The sequence below is a fragment of the Ursus americanus genome, chromosome 25 (assembly GCF_024610735.1).
Source record: "Ursus americanus isolate L20-20 chromosome 25, mUrsAme1.1.p, whole genome shotgun sequence".
Lineage (NCBI taxonomy): Eukaryota > Metazoa > Chordata > Mammalia > Carnivora > Ursidae > Ursus > Ursus americanus.
Window position 1 is genome coordinate 38107197 of NC_142151.1, and position 19483 is coordinate 38126679.

The 19483-nt window shown below is 36.3% G+C and overlaps 1 long non-coding RNA gene and 1 pseudogene across 1 annotated transcript in view; one reads left to right on the plus strand and one right to left on the minus strand.

The window, feature by feature from the left end:
• The window catches only part of LOC148107809 (uncharacterized), a 28869-nt gene that overhangs the window by 1279 nt on the left and 8107 nt on the right, over positions 1–19483 (plus strand). The window lies entirely within an intron of this gene.
• On the minus strand, positions 8044–8659 carry LOC123794589 (large ribosomal subunit protein uL13 pseudogene; annotated as a pseudogene).

Here is a 19483-nt window from a genome sequence, read left to right on the forward strand (position 1 = left end):
GTAATTGCTGGAGGAATATATGAATGGCAGCCGTGTCCCGATTTCAAAGTCTTTGGAGTTTTACAATGTACAGTTTTTGATAGGAGGTTTGGGGATTTAGATGGGCTTTTATGTGTTTGGAAAATTGGAAGGAATAATGATCTAGAGGAGTTAAAATGGTTTTTTCTGATGGAAGAACAAAATTTTTATGAACGGCCTTTCCCTGTCACTATCAGAGCAAACAGAATTCCATAAAATAACCAGGTCAACAAGCACGTTGATGAGCCATCCAACAGAATAAGGGTGTAGCTTTGTCACGTATACATACACATCTTCACCCTAAAGAATGCGACCTCCAGGAGTGTAACTTCAGGTGGAGACTAATAGGGAAACATTCTTCTGTGGATATTTTACATGAAAACCTATTTATTTATTTGTTAAGAAAGTATTCCTTATTAAAATTTAATTAAAGGTCAAGTGATAATATCTGCCAATAGAAAACTATAATTGTTTAAAAAGGCAATAACAGTATACCATTTCAGCAAAACTAAACAATATAAATCCTTTTTCCCCCTGGGGCATTTCCCCTTTGTTTTATCATTTTATTTTGTTTTGTTTTCATCATGATAAATGTACTCTTTAATCCCAACCCACCTCCCCTTTGGTAACAATCAGTTCTCTGTAGTTAAGAGTCTGTTTCTTGGTTTGTCTCTTTTATTTTCTCTTTGCTCTTTTGTTTTCTTAAATGCCACATATGAGTGAGATCATATGTTATTTGTCTTTCTCTGATTTATTGCAATTAGTTTTATACTCTCCAGCTCTATTCTTGTTGCAAATGGCAAAATTTCATTCTTTTTATGGCTAAATAATATTCCATTGTATGTATGGACCATGTTTTCTTGATCCATTTATCTGTTGATGGACACTTGGGTTGCTTCCATAGTTTGACTATTGTAAATAGTGCTGCAATAAACATAGGGGTGCATGTATCCCTTTGAATTAGTGTTTTTATATTTTTGGGGTGAATACCCAAGTAGTGTGATTACTGGATCATAGGATAATTCTATTTTTAATTTTTTGAGGAACCTCTATACTGAACAATATGAGTTTTAGGATATATTTCTTTTCTGGCAAATAATTAATTTTGCACTTTTTTACAGTTGGACTCCCTAGGTATTATGTGAGCGTGTTTTAAGAGAAAAATGCTTTTAATGCTAATGTACTAGTGGTTTCTACTTTCATATGCAAATAGAAAAGAGGGTGGTGGTTTGTAATAGGCCATCTCTTGCCTCCCCAGGGAAAAGACTGTGTATTTCTGTACCTGCAGCATCTTCCTAGTTATGTTTGCATGTGAGGATTTGTTATTTTCTCTGTGGTTTCAATATTTTTTATTTACAATATAATGAAGAGATACAGAGTTTTAAATAAATGATGAACTATAAAATGCAGGAGTAAAGATTGATATATAACCATCACTGTCAACATTTAAGATTTGATTATAACCATAAATAACACAAATGATACGCATCATAAAACAACCTTCAACTGAATACCGAATTGGCTTATTGTACTTCACCCAGCACTGAAAATATCAAACATGTCACACAGCAACAGAAACCCATATTGGCATCTTTAAAAAAAAAAAAAAAAAAAAAAAGAAGGGTAATCAGTGTATTGATTTTGAGAGAGCTTTACCAGAGATAACTGCTATTATGAATTTAACTACTGTAAGTTGAATACAAAATAAAGTTGAAATTAAAAGGTAGAATCACTGTGTAAAGACACTGAATTAAGTTGGAAATATGACTCTCATATGGACTCTCACATGATACCCTTGCAGTTTTGAACAAATTGCCTAATTTTTCTGGTCCTCAGGTTTCATATCCATTACAGTGGAAAATTTTATTTTAAAGATCTCTGTGGCATTTTTATAACAGGAGTGTATGAATTCCAAGAGTGTACAGTTTAAGACTCTTACAAGCAAAATATGACCAAATATATAGCATCTTTGTAAGGAATGAAAATACATGCCATAGGGAAAAGTTAGTTTATAGGAATTAACAAAACAAAACAATGGTTTATCTCTTGTTTTCACAACTGGGAAGAATTTTAATCAAGATGATACTGATTATTACCTAATCATTTTCTATGTGGAATTAAATTTAGTTCAGCACCAATAAGTTGGTGCCTACTATCTGGGAGGTTGTGTGAGGTGATTATAGATGAATGAACAGTGTCTCAGAGACAGTTTAGTGGATACAGATAAGTACAAAAACAAACTAAGGAAGAATATAAGTGTCATAAAAGGAATAAAAACAAAAACGCTGGTTGGGAAAGGGCATGTCAAATGAGGGAGAGACTACAAAAAGGACCAAGGACAGGGGCGCCTGGGTAGCGAAGTTGTTAAGCGTCTGCCTTCCGCTCAGGGCGTGATCCTAGCGTTCTGGGATCGAGCCCCGCATCAGGCTCCTCTGCTGGGAGCCTGCTTCTTCCTCTCCCACTCCCCCTGCTTGTGTTCCCTCTCTTGCTGGCTGTCTCTGTGTCAAATAAATAAGATCTTTAAAAAAAAAAAAAAAAGACCAAGGGCAATTTCGTAGAAGAGCAAATCTGAACAAAATGTAGTCAGGTATTATTCCGTATTAAAAACCAGAGTTTCTCTCAGGTTGATCTCCCATCCCCCAGAGCACCTCTTACCATTTTTTACCACTCCCCTCAAGTCTCAACCTCACAATTACTCCTGCAGAGCCTTCTAACCTAACCTTGCAAAAGATCTCACCATAGTCTTTAACTTTCTTGCCTTCTTTCTCTATACCTGCCAAGTCTGTCTATAACTGTCTATATCCACACACACTTGTTTTCCTCTACCACAGAGGAAGTGCCAGCTCTTCTCTTGCTTAATGCTTATTTAGCTTTCTACTTGTGCTGTAGATCTGTTTATGCCAGACTTTAGGATTTACAGACCGTTAGCATTTCTAACAGTTTAAGAACTGACATAGATAGGTCTGCTAACTTTTTAATCTTGACAAATAATGGTGTACATTTTTGAAGTCCTCCCTCTCTTATCACCCTCAATTCCTTTGAAAAATGCACTTTCAACACTAAAGAACTAAATTTTTATGAACTATGCTGTTTATTTGCATTTCCCTGGGGGAACAGTGAAGCCATCACAGCCCTGGTTCTTTTGAGACTCTACTCTGAAATGGATCCTCTCCATCTCCTCAGGGCCCACGCTATGGGTTAATTTGTCTTCAATATTTTCAATCTCTGCTTTACTGGAGATTGATTTATCTTTCTTCTCTCCAAATCTAAAAATAGTTTATATCTAAGACTACTTCCTCATTTCACTTTCTACTCACTTGTTTAAAAGGTAATAAACATTCATTTTAACAATTCAGACAACACAGAAATTTAACTAAGTATATTTCAGAAACAAATAAGAAAAAGATACTTTTCCTCTCCCCATCCCAATCCTAGATAAAATCAAGGTTAAAAGGTTAATGTTTCTCTCCATAATTTTTCCAATGGTTATAGAAACACATATGAATAGAAATTTTGATTTTTACAAATTATGAATTACACCATATGTATTTTTCTGCAACTTTTTCTTACTGAAGTTTATAATAGATACTCTTATCTAGCTGATTCTTTTAACTAGCTGCATGATATGCTATTAATGTACCATAATTTTTAAGCTGTTCCTTTATTAATACTATAGATTTGTCCAGATTTTGTGCCATTATAAACATTGCTGGAATGAGTATCCTTATACATGTATCTTTTTTAAATTGTGCAGTTTCTTTTTATAGACTCAAATCCTTAAAGTGAGATTATTGAGACAAAAGATATGTGCACAATTTGATAGATACTGCCTGGAGAGGATATATATGGATTTTTTTTTTTTTTTGGTCTTGTTTGTTTTGACACCCAGCATCCATTCTCTCTTTTTCTGGTAACAGCACCTCATTTTCCTTAGATGAATTAGTACTCCTCTATTAAACTGTGGAGTTACAAATGGTATTGACTCCTCCTACATTTGGTCAATGATAGTACAATATCATAGAGGTATAATATTCTATAGTTCAGGGATGGGTACATGACTCAATTCAGGACAATAAGAATTAGATCAAGGACTTTTCTCTGCTAGACTTGTTGCTGTAAGAATGTAAGCGCTCTTCATGAAGAGAGACCGTTACAGAAAATGACTTCCACTCAGAGGAACACAGAACTAAGACTTGGAAAGAAACCAGATTCTAATGATAACATTTAAGTAGATTCCATCTAGATATGTCTAGATTTTCAGTTATGTGACTCTTTAAATAACTTTTGGCAGGGGTGGAGGGATGAGTTGGGTTTTCTGTTACTTGTGACCAAAGATGTCTTGAGTGAGACACTGCCAGATTACCTCTAGAATTATTGCAGTTTACTTTCCAATCAAAAGGTAGAAGAATGTCTATTTCTGTATCTCTTACCAGGACTGAAGCATGAATCTTACATCTTTGTTGGTGTAATGTGAATTAAATGCTATCTCACTATTATTTTAATTAGTGTTTCCCTGACTACTAATAGGGCTGAACTTGTCATATATTTTGAGGTTGTGCATAGCCTTTTTATGTTTTTATATTAAGTTGTTTGTCTTCATCTTTTTCTGATGTTTTTATAGGATCTTTTTTATGTTAGAGCTCTTAACTCTTGGTGTTCCATATATGTAGATACTATTTTCTTCATAATCATCTTTTGACTTTGCTCATGGTGGCTTTTGTCATAAAAGGGATTTAAGTTTTATATTGTCGAACCTGTCCATTCACTCTTAAACCCACAACAATTAGGCTTATGTCATCGCCACTCCACTGAAACTGCTCCTGGAAAAAAATCACCAGTGACCTCATACCGACCAAGTGTAATGAACTCTTTATAGTTCTCAGCAAGCAGTTGTTGTCTTGTATTGACTGCCTATTGTGTACCAGGCTCTGTGCTGGGCACTAGTGGTATAAATAAGATATTGTTCTTGCCCGTAAAGAGTTTACAATTTATTGCAACAGTCTACCAGATGAACATATTTTGATACGTAATTGATGTAATTGATGCTAATGTTGAGTTTGTGTTACGGGCTGAATTGTGTCCCAGCAAAAGTTCATGTGTTTAAATCCTAATCCCCAGCACCTCAGAATGTAATTGTATTGAAGACAAGGTCTTTAAAGAGGTTCTTAAAGTAAGGTCTTTAGGGTAGGCCCTAATCCAATATGACTGGTATCCTTATAACAAGAGGAGGTTACGACATAGACATGTGTGCACACAGAGGGAAAACCAGGCAAAGGCAGGGGAAGATGGCCATCTACAAGCCGAGGAGAAAGGCCTCGGAAGAAATAACGCTGCCAACCTCTTAATCTCAGACTTCTAGCCTCCAGAACTGTGAGGAAATAGATTTCTCTTATTTAAGCGCCCAGTCTGTGGCACTTTGTTATGGCAGCCCTAGCAAATGAATATGGTTTGTCTCCACAACATCCCTTTCATAACTTCCCGTTGTGTAGCATCCATTAGAAGACAAAGATTAAAACGTACCAACAATTCCAGGAATGAACTCTGATTATTTTAAAGCTCTCAAGGTAATCCCATACCTCTTGCCACAGTGAGTGGTTTAGGAAACCCAGACTTTGACCAATTTGTGCCTGTGAACCTTGAATTGCTAGTGACTCTGAGACTTTTCCGTATTCTTTAAATAAAGCTGCTAAAAGCCTGCTCTCTTTCCATTTGGAGGGTGAGCATTGAGAATATAAACCCTGGAATTACTGCAGCTACAGTCATTGTGAACAAACCTGGCTTTAGAATAATGCTGATTCTCTCTAAGGCAGAGCAGAGAAATGGAGCAAAACTGGGTCCTTGACATTATTAAGCCACTGAATCAGATCAGTCTTGATACCTGACCAGTTATGTGAGCCAATAAATCTCCTTTCTTATTTAAGCAACTTTCAGTTTTTAAAAAACTTTCAATACAAAAGGTCTTAACGGTTGTAAGGTACACAGGGAAGGGAATCTATCACAGATTGAAATCCCCCAGTAAATATACTTTGACATGGGGGTTCAGGTGCAGAAGTTTCATTGGAGATTGCTCTTGGAATCCACCTCTGGAATGAGTAAAGGAAGTAAGATTGGACAGAGGAAGAAGTTAAACTATGATACAGTCCAGCAAAGACAGCCTTTTCTACAGAAAGGTCTGAAGACTTTATGCTACCTCAATGACCAATCATTTTGGCTGAACCCAGAGAAGTAAGGAGGCCCTCTTGAGCCAAAAGTAAGTTCTGGAGTAGGATTCAGTTGAAAGCTGAAGCTGAAAGCCTCCAACACTTTTAGCAGTTGGTGGAATGACTTTGGTCCTAGATGGGGAGAGCTCTGCAGTATACCACATTATCTTGACCATTTGCGTATAATATCTACAACCATTTACATATCTATGACCTTTACATATAATAAGTTCTAGAAGCAGCTCTTCCAAAGTTCTGTTGGGTCTCTTCCTGGAGAAATTTACAAGAAGAGGGTTGGTGGGATTAACTACAGCCCTCAAAGCTGCTTTTTGGGACCATAATTGAAGCTGATCATCTCCTTCCTCTGCTACCCATTCTAGGTTTCCCTCACCCTCTGCTTGTCAAAGTAGCTTATGTAGTGCAGTAACCTAGACCTCTTTCCTGAGGAGACTTAGCCCTTTATCACCAGGTCCTTCTCAAGTTGTGGCTGTTGTACTTGTCCATGTACCATCTAAATTGATCAAGAGGAAATCAAGACATCCAAATGGATTACTTGAGTATCAAACATATTCTTTACTGTCTGTATTGTATAACAGCTGTCCTACTGAAGATCGGGGTCAGTTATACTCTCCTGCTGATTTCTGGGAACAAAGACCCTAAAGTGACCTGGAACTTTAGCTGGCAGTAGCTGGGGTTTAATGGGACTCTTCCTGAGGTAGCCAAAACCTCTAACCTCTGGGGGAAAAAAGGTTAAGAATCCCCCAAGTGGATCACTGTTAATCAGTATACAGAAATACTCCTACTTCTACCCTTTAGCTACTGGACCACCATGTATTCTCCCTGTTGGGGACCTCGTACTATATAATGAATATCAGTTTAGAGTTTACCTTGAGTCCTGGAAGATGATGTCCTCCTCACAAGGTATCCTTTGCAAGCTATCACCTAGAATGAATCTTCAACAAATCATTCCAATGCTTTATCAGTCTAGCAGTTTGTCTAGGTGGTGTAGTTTATGAAAAGACAAGAGGATCCCATGGTCATGTGCCCACTGCTATATTAAATCCCTGGTTGTTGGACCAAACACTTTAAATCCTCAGTGGTACTGGTTAAGACCCTACAGGCAGGAGGTCTAACTCGGAATGTATTTATATTCCACTCAAGATAGACTGATACTACTTCCAGGGTATGAAGTACTTGCCACCAAGTAACTGGTAGGTCTTCTAAAGGGATGGTGCCATATTGTGGGCCAACCATTGGTCTCTGCTGCCGGTACGTTGAATATTTGACAGTGGCAGTAGATAGTAGCCTTGTAAGTGGGCATCCATGCTACTGGGCCTATGTATAATCTCCATTCCTGTCCCAATTCTTACCATGTGCTTGTTGGCCCAACGTTGGTGTAGCCAGTGGCAGAGACTGTTGTCTGGGTGACAAGTTATCATTTCTTGTAGTTGTTTGGTGCCTCTTCTGTGATGGATGCTCTCTGTTGGGCATTAACAGGTGAAACAAAGATCACATTTCATATCCACTTTTGTAGATTCAACCTCATGCCTCTTTCCTAGACCTCTTTATCTCCTGTCTTTCTCCCTCCAGACTCTGACAAAGCAAATAAGCCTTTTGCCAGTGCCCATAACTTTCCACTCAAAGTAAACTACCAGATGCACAAGTCAAATCTCTGCTCACTTAGAGGTATTCCCCTCACTTTCAGAGCCACTCTTAAGTGGGTGCCTGTGGCACTTGGACATTGGGACTGCCACATTTAGGTCCCCCACATCCCAGGGTACCAATGGAAGATGGGAAACCAGGCCAAGCATGAGAAATAAAGTCTTTATCGGACCCAAACAAGGAGTCCATGGGTGTTGAGGACCTCTTTGTGCTTATCCGTTGTCTTCTCCACATTCTTCTTGGTCTGTTTCTTCTGCCTCATGAGCTACCACTTCTTCCTATAATGGAACTTGGCCTTCTCCTTTCTCTTCTTCTCTAGGGTGGCCATCATGGCCTTTACTTCCAGGGAACCTTGCAAGCCAGGTGCCCCAGGTATACAAACTTCCAAGTGGCCTTCAGATGCACAACTTGAGGGCAACAAAAACCACCATTCACTTTTTCTTCTCATGAGGTGGGTGTGACAGGAGCAGGAGTGGGATCCCATCAAATACCATGAGGCGGTCCAAAGTGGCTGGGTCTTACTTGGTCTTGAGCAGCAAAATGTCTTGTACCATTCTGCCAAAAAATGTAGCTAAGGGCCCAGAATAACAGCGGACTGGAAGTGGTAAGGCTTACAGGATGAGTTGGTGTTCATGCATTTGTGTACTGCAACTTGTTTCTGTAGAAATTGCCAGAAACATGGATGCCCTCACAGTGCATGACCACCAACTACCTGCCTGGCAGTACTACTTAGCGATGATACTCACCTGACAACACAGGAGATGGCCTTGGCTATTCATGTACTGTGACTAGCCCCAACACCATTCTTGGTATCTGCCTGGAAAAGGCCAGGAACTATTCAACAAAAGATATTTAAGACTCCATTGCAGATGACATGACCTCACTCCAGAACCCAAGGGATCTGTGTTGTGATTGTCCCACTGGGACTTGCCATAAACTTTAAAATTTATATAGAGACAATAAAGTTCAAATATACAAGGATCATCATCAAATAATGATGAATCTCATCATTAGAGATAATTCTTGTCATCACCATCCTAGTGAGCATCTCTTTAGACCTTTTTCTCCATATATTTACATAAATAAAACTATCTATGTGATTGTTGTTTTTCAACCTGCTTTTTGATTCAATAATACATCCGTGAATCTAGATATACATCATTCCTTTGTTTGGCTATATCATGAATTATTTAACCAGCATGCTATAGGTAATGAGTTCTTAACTGGATGGTACTGCCCTCTAGAGTATGTTTTGTGTCTAGAGTATTTACATATTGAAGTACATATTATTTTGTTACAAATTGCTTTCCTTTTATTTCTCTTTAATATTACAATTAGGTATATTTTGTTTTAGGTGTCTGTGACTTCCATTTCAGGACTGTAAAGGAAATGTTAACAAAATATTTATTACAAAAAGGGGACTGGGTTGGCTAGGATTGAGAAGCATTGCTTATAGATGGACATAGAGTATTTCTAATTTTCAATATTACAAAGCATGCTGTAATGAACATCTATATGCATTCATCTTTTAGAGTAGGTTTGCTATATTAGAGGGTATGCATGTTTAAAATTTTAACACATTACACCAATTTGCCCATACACCAACAGGGCACGAGAGTGCCAGTTCCCTCATACACTGCTCACCAACAGGAATGTGATCCTGGCATCTATCCTATTGCTCTTCCCATAAAAGCTAGATAAAATTTTCTTAAAACTCATTTTATGCTCTAGGATAAATCTAGAGTCTTCCTCATGATTCTGAAAGTTCCAGGAATTTACTTTATTCCTAGTCCCTTCTGGTTTTAATTTCTGACTTAACTAATTTCTCTTTCTCTTCTGTGTTTTGTTTGTTTTGTTTTGTTTTTAGTAACAGCTATTTTGAGATACATTTCCCACACCATACAATTCGCCCATTTAAAGTGCACAATACACTGGTTTTTGGTATATTCAGTGTTGTGAAAGCATCCTTTCACTCAATGTTTTTCTCTTTTAAAGATTATATTTATTTATTTTAGAGAGAGAGCACATGCTCGATGGAAGAGAGTAGGGAGCAGGTGGGGGGGTAGGGAAGGGCAGAGGGAGAGGCAGAGAGAATCCCAAGCAGACTCTGCACTGAGGATGGAGCCCAGTGTGGGGCTTAATCCCAGGACCCTGAGATCATGACCCAAGCCGAAATCAAGAGTTGATCACTCAACCAATTGAGCCACCCAGGTGCTCTCCTCAAAATCAATGTTTTAAGAAAATTGTTTTCATCACCCCTTCCCCAAATCCGATAGCTACTAGCAGTACTCCTTATTCCCCAGCTCCAATCTTCTAGCCCTAGGCAACCACTAATACACTTTATGTCTCTATGGACTTGCCTATTCTGAAATGGAATCATAAAATATGTGGGCTTTTCTGACTGGCTTTCACTTAGCATAATGTTTTCAAGGTTCATTCATGTTCAAGCATGTAATAGTACTTCTTTTTTTATTGTTTATTTTGTTGAATAATATTCTGTCATATGGATATACCACATTTTATTTATCTATTCATCAACTGATGGGAATTTTTGTTGTATCCACTTTTTGGCTATTATGAATAGCCAAAACTGTAACTTTCTGTGTTTTGATTACAGCCATTCCATTGTGTATGAGTTTGTATCTCATCGTGATTTTAATTTGCCTTTCCCTGATAGCTAATGATGTTGGACATCTTTTCACGTGTTAATTTGTCTATATCCTTGGAGAAGTGTCCATTCAAATCATTTACCCATTTTTTTAAAGTAGGCTCCACACCCAGCATGGAGCCCAATGCAGGGCTTGGACTCAGGACACTGAAATTGAGACCTGAGCTGAGATCAAGAGTTGGACACTTAATTGACTGAGCCACCCAGGCACATCTCATTTGCCCATTTTTAATTGGGCTATTTTTCTTTTTATTATTGAGCTGTAAATTCTTTATATATTCTAAATACAAGTCTTTTATCATATATTTGCTTTGTAAGTATTTTTCCCAGTCTATGGATTATCTTCACTTTCTTGATGGTGTTCTTTGAAGAACAAATTTTTAAATTTTGATTATGTCCAGTTGATCTATTTTTGTTGTTGCTTGTGATTTGGTGTCATATCTAATAAACAGTTGCCCATTCCAACATCATCAAGATATATGTCTATATTTTCCTGTAAGGGTGTAATTGCTTAAGCTCATACCATTTAGGCCTTTAATCCATTAATTTTTGTATGTGTATATGCATAAATTTTGTGTATGTGCAACTTCAGTCTTTTGCATGTGGATATCCAGTTGTCCCAACATCATTTGCTGAAAAGACGTCCTTTCTTCATTAAAATGTCATGGCATTGACTGTGAAGGTTTACTTCTGGACTTCTCAATTCTGTTCCATTGATCTTTATGTCTGTCCTTGCCAGTTGATCTTTTGTCTTGATTACAAATGGCTTTGTAGTCAGTTTTGAAATTGGAAAATATGGGTCCATCCACTTTGTTCTTCTTTTTTCAAGACTGTTTTGGTATTCTGGGTCTCTTGAATTTTCTTATGAATTTTAGGATCAGCTTGTCAATTTCTGCAAAAAAGGATTTTGATAGTGATCAGGTTGAATCTGTAGATCAGTTTGGGGATTATTGCCATCTTAGCAGTATTAAATTTTCCAGTCCAGCACATGAGATGCCTTTCCATTTATGTAGGTCTTCTTTAATTTTTTTCAACAATGTTTTTGTAGTTTCCAGAGTATAGGTTTTGCTTTCTTCTTTTTTTCCTTTTGGTTAAATTTATACCTATTTTACTCTTTTTGATGCTTGTTGCAAATGAAATTGTTTTATTTCATTTTTCAGTTTGTTCATTACAGGTGTATAGAAATAAAATTGATTTTTGTGTATTGATCATGTATCCTGAAATTTTGCTGAAAACATTTTAGTTCTAATAGTTTTTTGGTGGATTTCTTAGGATTTTCTGCGTACAAGATCATGTCATCTGTGAATAGAAATAGTTTTACTTCTTCCTTTCCAATCTGATGGCTTGTATTTCCTTTTCTTGCCTAATTGCCCTTGCTAGAATCTCCAGGACAGTATTGAATAAAAGTGGTAAGAGCAGACATTCTTGTCTTGTCCCTGATCTTAGGGGGGAGAGCATTCAGTCTTTTATCATTAAGTATGATGTTAACCATGTGTTTTCATAGAAGTCCTTTACATTGATGAAGTTCCTTTCTATCCTTAGTTTGTTGAATGTTTTTATCATGTGTTGGATTTTGTCAAATACTCTTTCTGAATCTGTTGAGACAATCATGCCATTTTTCTCTTTATTCTAGTGATATGGTATATTATATGAATTGATTTTTTGGGGGTGTTAACCACCTTGCATTTCTGGGATAAATTCCATGTGGTCATGGTGTACAATCCTTTTTATTCGTTGCTGGATTCAGTTTGCTAATTCATCTCTGTATTTCGCAGTTTATTCTTTATCAATGTCCAGGTGTTAGCCCAAATATGGGGCATGCTGCTTCTCCTTGGTTTTTCTCCAAATATTATCGTAATGATCATTTCTCATTTATTCTCTTACCTAGAATTTGAACTCTATGAGTCTTGTTAAGAGTCAAAGTCCATTTCTCACTATAGGAATTACAGTAGTTCACTTTTGCAACCTCCCTTGGTGCTACGGCAGAGCATATGATCAGTTAGAAACACTTTAGTTTGTTTATCATTTGGGATCTAATGACACTAATAGTACAGTTAAATTCTCTCACTCTTCCTCTCCCTCTTTTTCTACACACTGTTAAGTGTTTCCCTGCAAGAACCAGGTTTGGACATGATTTGGTTGTTTTTACCAGCTGCTTAGTCCCAAGCCTCATTCTCTAGCCCTCCTAGTCCTTGGGTGAGCTGCCCAATATCCTTCTATTAAATCCCTTTATGATTAATTCAACTAGAGTCCACTTTTATAAACAGCAGCTAGTAGCCTTGCCAGATATAGCTAAGGCATTACTGTTACTTGACATGAACTACTAATTTAGGAGATTATGTTAGATATTGCATCAAAGAACCATACAGGAAATAATTTAAAATCAAATATTTGACTTCTCCTTTTTAAAAAAGAACCTTGACTGAGGTCCCTGAGTGGCTCAGTCAGTTGAGTGTCCAAATCTTGGTGTCGGCTCAGGTCATGGTGTCAGGTTGTGCGATAGAGCTCCACATTGGGCTCCACGCTCAGCAGGGAGTCTGCTTGAGATTCTTTCCCTCTCTTTCTGTCCTTCTTGCTGCTCGTGCATGCTCTCTCTCTCTAAAATAACTAAATCTTTTAAAAAAATAATAAAATAAAAATAAATAAAAAGAAACCTTGGCCATTTCTCCTAACACAAGCTCTAGATTTCCACAGGTGCTTTATTTCATTCAGTTTCTTTTTTCTTCTCTCCACCCCATCCAAAATTCCTGTTCATTTTTTAAGTAAAGGGACTTATTCAATTCTGCTTTCTCCTGCCAATCCCAAATAAAGACAGCTCTTTTCCTAAAACAAACCAGTCACATAATTTTTTTCATTCTACCACATTGAACATTCCATGTTGTTTTGTCATAACCAATCTTACAATTAACAAGGGATATCACACTTGTAAAAATTTGCATTCATCGGATTATTCTTTCTTTCTTTCTTTTTTTTTTTTTTAAGAGAGAGAAAGCATGCATGGGAGCATGCCAGTGGTCCAGTGATAGAGGAGGGGCAGAAGGAGAGGGAGAGAGAGAATCTTAAGCAGGCTGCAGGCCCAGCTGGGAACCAAAAGAGGGGCTCAATCTCACAACCTTGAGATCATGACTTAGGCTGAAATCAAGAGCCTGAAGCATAACCAACTGAGCCACCCAGGTGCCCCTGGATTATTCCATATTTTTAAAATAATTGGAGAGTAAGATTTCTTTGGGCAATTGCCTGTGATTTTACTCCTTTTTCCTATTGGAATATTTGTCTTTTTCTTGTTATTTTGTAAATTCTTTTAAGCTCTTTATATACACGGAATATTAGTACATGATCATATTTCTTGCAAATACTTTCCCCTGGCTGTTTATGATGAAGTTTTGTTTGTTTCACCAAGTAGAAATTTTGGTTTTATTTTTTAGGAAATAAAACCTTTCAGGCTTTTCTTTTATGGCTTCTAGTTTTGTGTCATGCTTAGAAAAGCTTCTCCTACTCACTGCCTCTGGCCCTGAAATTACATAAACATTTACCTGTCTTTTCTTCTCTACCCATAATTCATTAAAAATTAAGAATCCAATGTCCAGATTTATAAAATGATTTGCCCATGGTCATGCAACTAATAAATTTAGGAATAGTCTATAGAAAAGATGGCAGTCCTTCTCAAAGCAGTCCTAAAAAGTGATACTTTAATTTAAAAACTTTTTAAAATATTAAGTGAGGTTTTCACCCTTTAAAAATTCTGGCAATTTTTCAGAAGCTCTTTTAGGAAATAAAAAGAAAATACTCTTTCAAACACTGATAATCCTAAAGACACAGTGGGATTTATTAGACAAATATATACTCACCCTTGAGAAATTCCTTTATTAAAACATATGGAGGAAAAAACCTATGGGAAAATTTGTATCAGTTTAATAAATGAGGCCCTTCTCTTGTCTCATTTCCCTAGAGCTATCCTGTAATAGTTAGAGCCAATAGAAGACAGATTATTAAAAAAAAAAACCAAAAATGACTATATTCTTTCTTAAAATGGTGTATGGCATATAAAAAATATTTACACACTCATTTTCAGCTGACAGCAATAATTTTCTCAGCTTCATAAATTATTATTTTACTATTTATCAGAATCCTACATCTTCTTATTTTTTTTTTTTAAAGATTTTATTTATTTATGTGACAGAGACAGCCAGCGAGAGAGGGAACACAGCAGGGGGAGTGGGAGAGGAAGAAGCAGGCTCATAGCGGAGGAGCCCGATGTGGGACTCGATCCCAGTACGCCGGGATCACGCCCTGAGCCGAAGGCAGACGCTTTAACGACTGCGCTACCCAGGCGCCCCTACATCTTCTTATTTTTAACAAGGGTATTTGCACACTTCTCAAGCCAACAGAATGCAATGGATACAATCTGTATGTCTTCTGAATTTACTATATGAGTTCCACTGATTTTTGCTTTCTTTTATAGATTTATTTTTAAAATAATATAACAAATCTGTGAGATAAAGCCATTCTCAGAAGAATCTATTAATATGTAGACAAGCAATAATTTGCTATTTCCCAAATTAAACATTTTCTTAGGTGAATTTGGTTTCAAAGTAATTTAGTCTTTATGTTTTCTATAACAATAAAAACTTATTTTTTTAAAAGATTTTATTGAGAGAGAGAGAGAGAGAGCACGCATGCACAAGATGGGGGGAAGGAGCAGACTCCCCACTGAGCAGGGAGCCCTATGCAGGACTCAATCCTAGGACCCTGAGATCATGACCTGAGCCAAAGGCAGACACTTAACCAACTAAGCCACCCAGGTACCCCAACAATAAAAACTTTTAAATGCAGTCTTCACTTCGATTAAGCTTTGACATCCAAGAAACATCTTCAAAATCTGCCTCATTGGAATGTTCCTTCTAACAATTGTGATGAACATTCAATAGTGAAGCAACTCTGGAATACAGAGCAGGAATGATCAATGATCACCATCTCACTAATGAAATATTTTTTTGTTTATGCATGTTTTCTTTCAGTATTTCTCCATATAGTACACATAGCACATAGTTACAATTCAAGTGTTCATAATTTTATTTTTCTGTTACTATTATGTCATAAAACTTGTGTTATTGCCATTTGATTGACAGGAATTAAATTACCGCAATATTCCTATGAGGATGTTTCCTAATTTAATTATTGTTTTTCTTTCTAGCTACTAGAATATTTCAATTTTGTCTTTGTTGTTTATATTACACATACTTTAAAAAGGATTTGAGGCTGTATAAAAGCAAAACATAGATAATTAAAATAGAAATAAAGTGCTCAGTCGGTTGAGCACCCAACTCCTGATTTCAGCTCAGGTCATGATCTCAGGGTTGTGAGATAGACCCCTGCATCAGGCTCTGCCCTTAATGGGGAGTCTGCTTGAGATTCTCTCCTTCCCTCTCCCTCAGCCTCTCCCCCTGCTTATGCATACGCTCTCTCTCAATAAATAAATAAAGCCTTTAAGTAGTTGCTTTAGGGATTATTATATATATATATATGTATGCATATATATATTTATATATATGTATGTATATATATTTATATGTATATGTATGTATATATATTTATATATATGTGTGTATATGTATATATAGTGTATAATATATATTATGTATAATATATACTCTTTAAAAATATTATATATATATTATATACTTTATTTATACCTTTAGGTTTTCACAGTCTACCTTGAATTAATAGTGTATCACTTCACATAAAATGTAAAAGCCTTGCAATTGTATTGATCCATTTTCCTGCTCCCTACTGTCCTTTTGGCTATAATTGTCATGTGTTATATTTACTTCTATTAAATATTTCATAAGAAAATGTTATAATTTTTGCTTTGAATTATCCTATGTACTTTAAAGAAATTAAGAGGAAAATAGCCCTTTATATTTATCCAGATAGTTAGCATTTCTAATGATCTTTATTCTTTCCTGAAGATCCAAGGTTATCTGGTGCCATTTTTCTTCAGTTTAAAAAACTTCCTTCAGCATTTCTTGTATTGAAAATTTGATGGAGATAAATTTTCCAAGTTATCTTTTATCTGTGTTTTTATTTTGCCTTCATTCTTGGAGGGTATTTTTACTGGATAAAGAATTCAGGTTTGGCGAGTTTTTTATTGTTAGCACTTTGTTTTGTTCCAATACCTTTTGGCTTCCATTGTTTCTGATGAGAAGTCAGCCATTTGGGGCACTTGGGTGGCTCGGTCAATTAAGCATCTGACTCTTGATTTTGGCTCAGGTCACGATCTCAGGGTCATGAGACTGAGCCCCGCATCAGGCTCCACGCTCAGTGGGAAGTCTCCTTGGAATTCTCTTTCTCCCTCTCCTTCTGCCCATCCCCCCCCTTACATAAATAAATAGATAAATAAATAAATAAATCCGCCATTAACCATATCATCTTTGTTACATATCATTTTTCTCTTGTTGCTTCACGGTTTCTCTTCATCTTTTGTTTTTATCACTTTGACTGTGATATGCCTAGTCATTATTTTTCTCATATTTATTGTCCTTGGGATTTGCTGAATTTCTTGTATCTGTATTTTTTATTATATCAACAAATTGAGTACATTTTCAGACATTTTTCAAACTTTTTTTTTCCTTGCTTCATCCTCTCCTTATTTTCCTTCTGTAACTTCAATTTTTTAAATTTTGGACCTTTGGTATTATTACACAGGTTCATGAATATCTGTTTATTTTTTTTTCTATCATTCTTTCTCTATTTTTCAGATTGGAATATTTCTATTGATTTATTTTCAAGTTTACTGATTCTTTCTCTTGTTATCACCACTCTGCTGTTAAGACCATCCAGTAAATTTTTTTTTCAGTTATTTTGTGTGTGTGTGTGTGTTTTCATTTGGTTCTTTTCATAATTTTTATTTCTCTTCTGAGCCTTTCTATTTTTAACTTATTATAGTGTATTTTTCTTTACCTCATTAAGCATAGTTAAAATAGCTTGATTAAGTGCTTATCTGCTGGCTTCAGTCTGCTAATACCAACATCTGAGTCATCTTTAGATTAGCCTCCATTCATTATCTTTTCTTTGAAAGATACATCACAGTTTCTCCATCCTTTATATGTCATATAATTTTGGATTGTATCTTGGATATTTTGAATTTAAAGTTGTGGAGATTTTGTTTTCTGCTATATTCCTCCAAAGAGTACTGATCTTTTTGTTTGAGCATGCAATTTATAGCAAACTCTTTTTGGTGACAGCTCAAATTTCAGTTTAGTTCCTTTACACCTGAGCTATTTGCGGTGTATTCATAGTTCAAGGGTCAACTAGAAATTTGATTATATTTTAGAAGCAAAATTTAGGGATCTCTCTTTGCTTCTTTCTTTTCTAAGTTTCCACTCTCACCTTATAATGAGGCAGGTTGCCCTGAACTCTGTACTTTGGGTCATCAGATCAGAAAGACTAGAGTTTTTGAGCCCTGCACAGTGCCACAACTTTGGCCTGACCTCAGGCTAAACCGTCTTCCACCCAAAAATGTGAAATACCTTGTGTCACTCTCTTCTCCCAGTTTTTCAATTTTTCTCCCAAAACTGCCTGTTGTTTATTACTTACTCTCCAGAATCCTCAATTACTTTTTGTATTTTGTCCAAAGTTTACCTGTTATCTGTAGTAGACTTAGTGTTTTAAGAGCTAATTCAGGCATCTAATTCTATTCAATTTTTTTCTTTTGAAAAGATGTTTAAAAAATTATCACAAGCGACCTCTGCAAACTGCAAAGGAACATGGACATATGCAAAGGAAAAATTACTCCCTATTTTCTTTACTAGTCAGTTCCCACCCACTTGGAAATATCCATTATTAACAATATAGTCTATCTCCCTCCTTATCAATCTCTAGACTCACACACACACAGTTATTTTAAAATATAAAGGATTTTTTTCCTTTTAAAAAAGGAATCAAACTATACTTATTACTATTAGCTTTCTTTTCTTAGCGTGTCTTGAACAGATGTTTGGGTTAACATATACACATCTAACACATTTTCAATAACTTCAGAAGCCTAGATTTTTGACTGTCCATATGGAACATTAGCAAATAATGTCTTGAAGGTAGAAGTAACATTTCCCATCAGTTCTTGTGAGCTCAGACACCAGGCCCAGTCTGGATTAGCAGAGAGGAAGAAACTACAATCTCAATACTGGTTCTAGAATCTTTCTAGATTAAAGAAGGCTGGGGTTTCGGGACACCTGGGTGGCTCAGTTGGTTAAGCATCTGCCTTCAGCTCAGGTCATGATCATAGGGTCCTGGGATCAAGTCCCACATTGGGCTCTTCGCTCAGCATGAAACCTGCTTCTCCCCTTGCCCCTCCTCCTGCTTGTGTGCACTCTCTCTCTCTCTCTCTCTGATAGATAGATAGATAGATAGATAGATAGATAGATAGATAGATAAATAGCGTTAAAAAAAATAGAAGAAGACTGGGGTTTCTTTCTACGGAGGATTAGAATCACTACAGATGGAAATTGTATAGTATCTTGCTCATGAAAAGAGAATTTCCTGAGAGTATTATAAGTAATCAGAACAAAACACAGAAGAGAATTTTACATTATTGAAACAACGGATGAAGCACTTTTTATGACAACACTCTAAAACTTTATGTAACTGATTTCTTTCCCTTGGATGGTGGGATCATTAGAGTCAACTGAGAGTAGTTCCATGAAAAAATAGGAAACTAAGAAAAATAGGACTGGATTTTTTCTTTAAGTCAGATGATTTTATGGCCATTTGTGAAATCCTTAGCTGCAAATTATAAGTTTATCTTATCTGATGCCTATCTAATCATGTTGTCACTTGAAGAGCTCGAGGAATAAATTTTATAAATCTAACATCAATTGAGATCTTTATAACACATTTATTTGTTTATTTTTGATCATATAAAGCTTTAGCTCCTTTC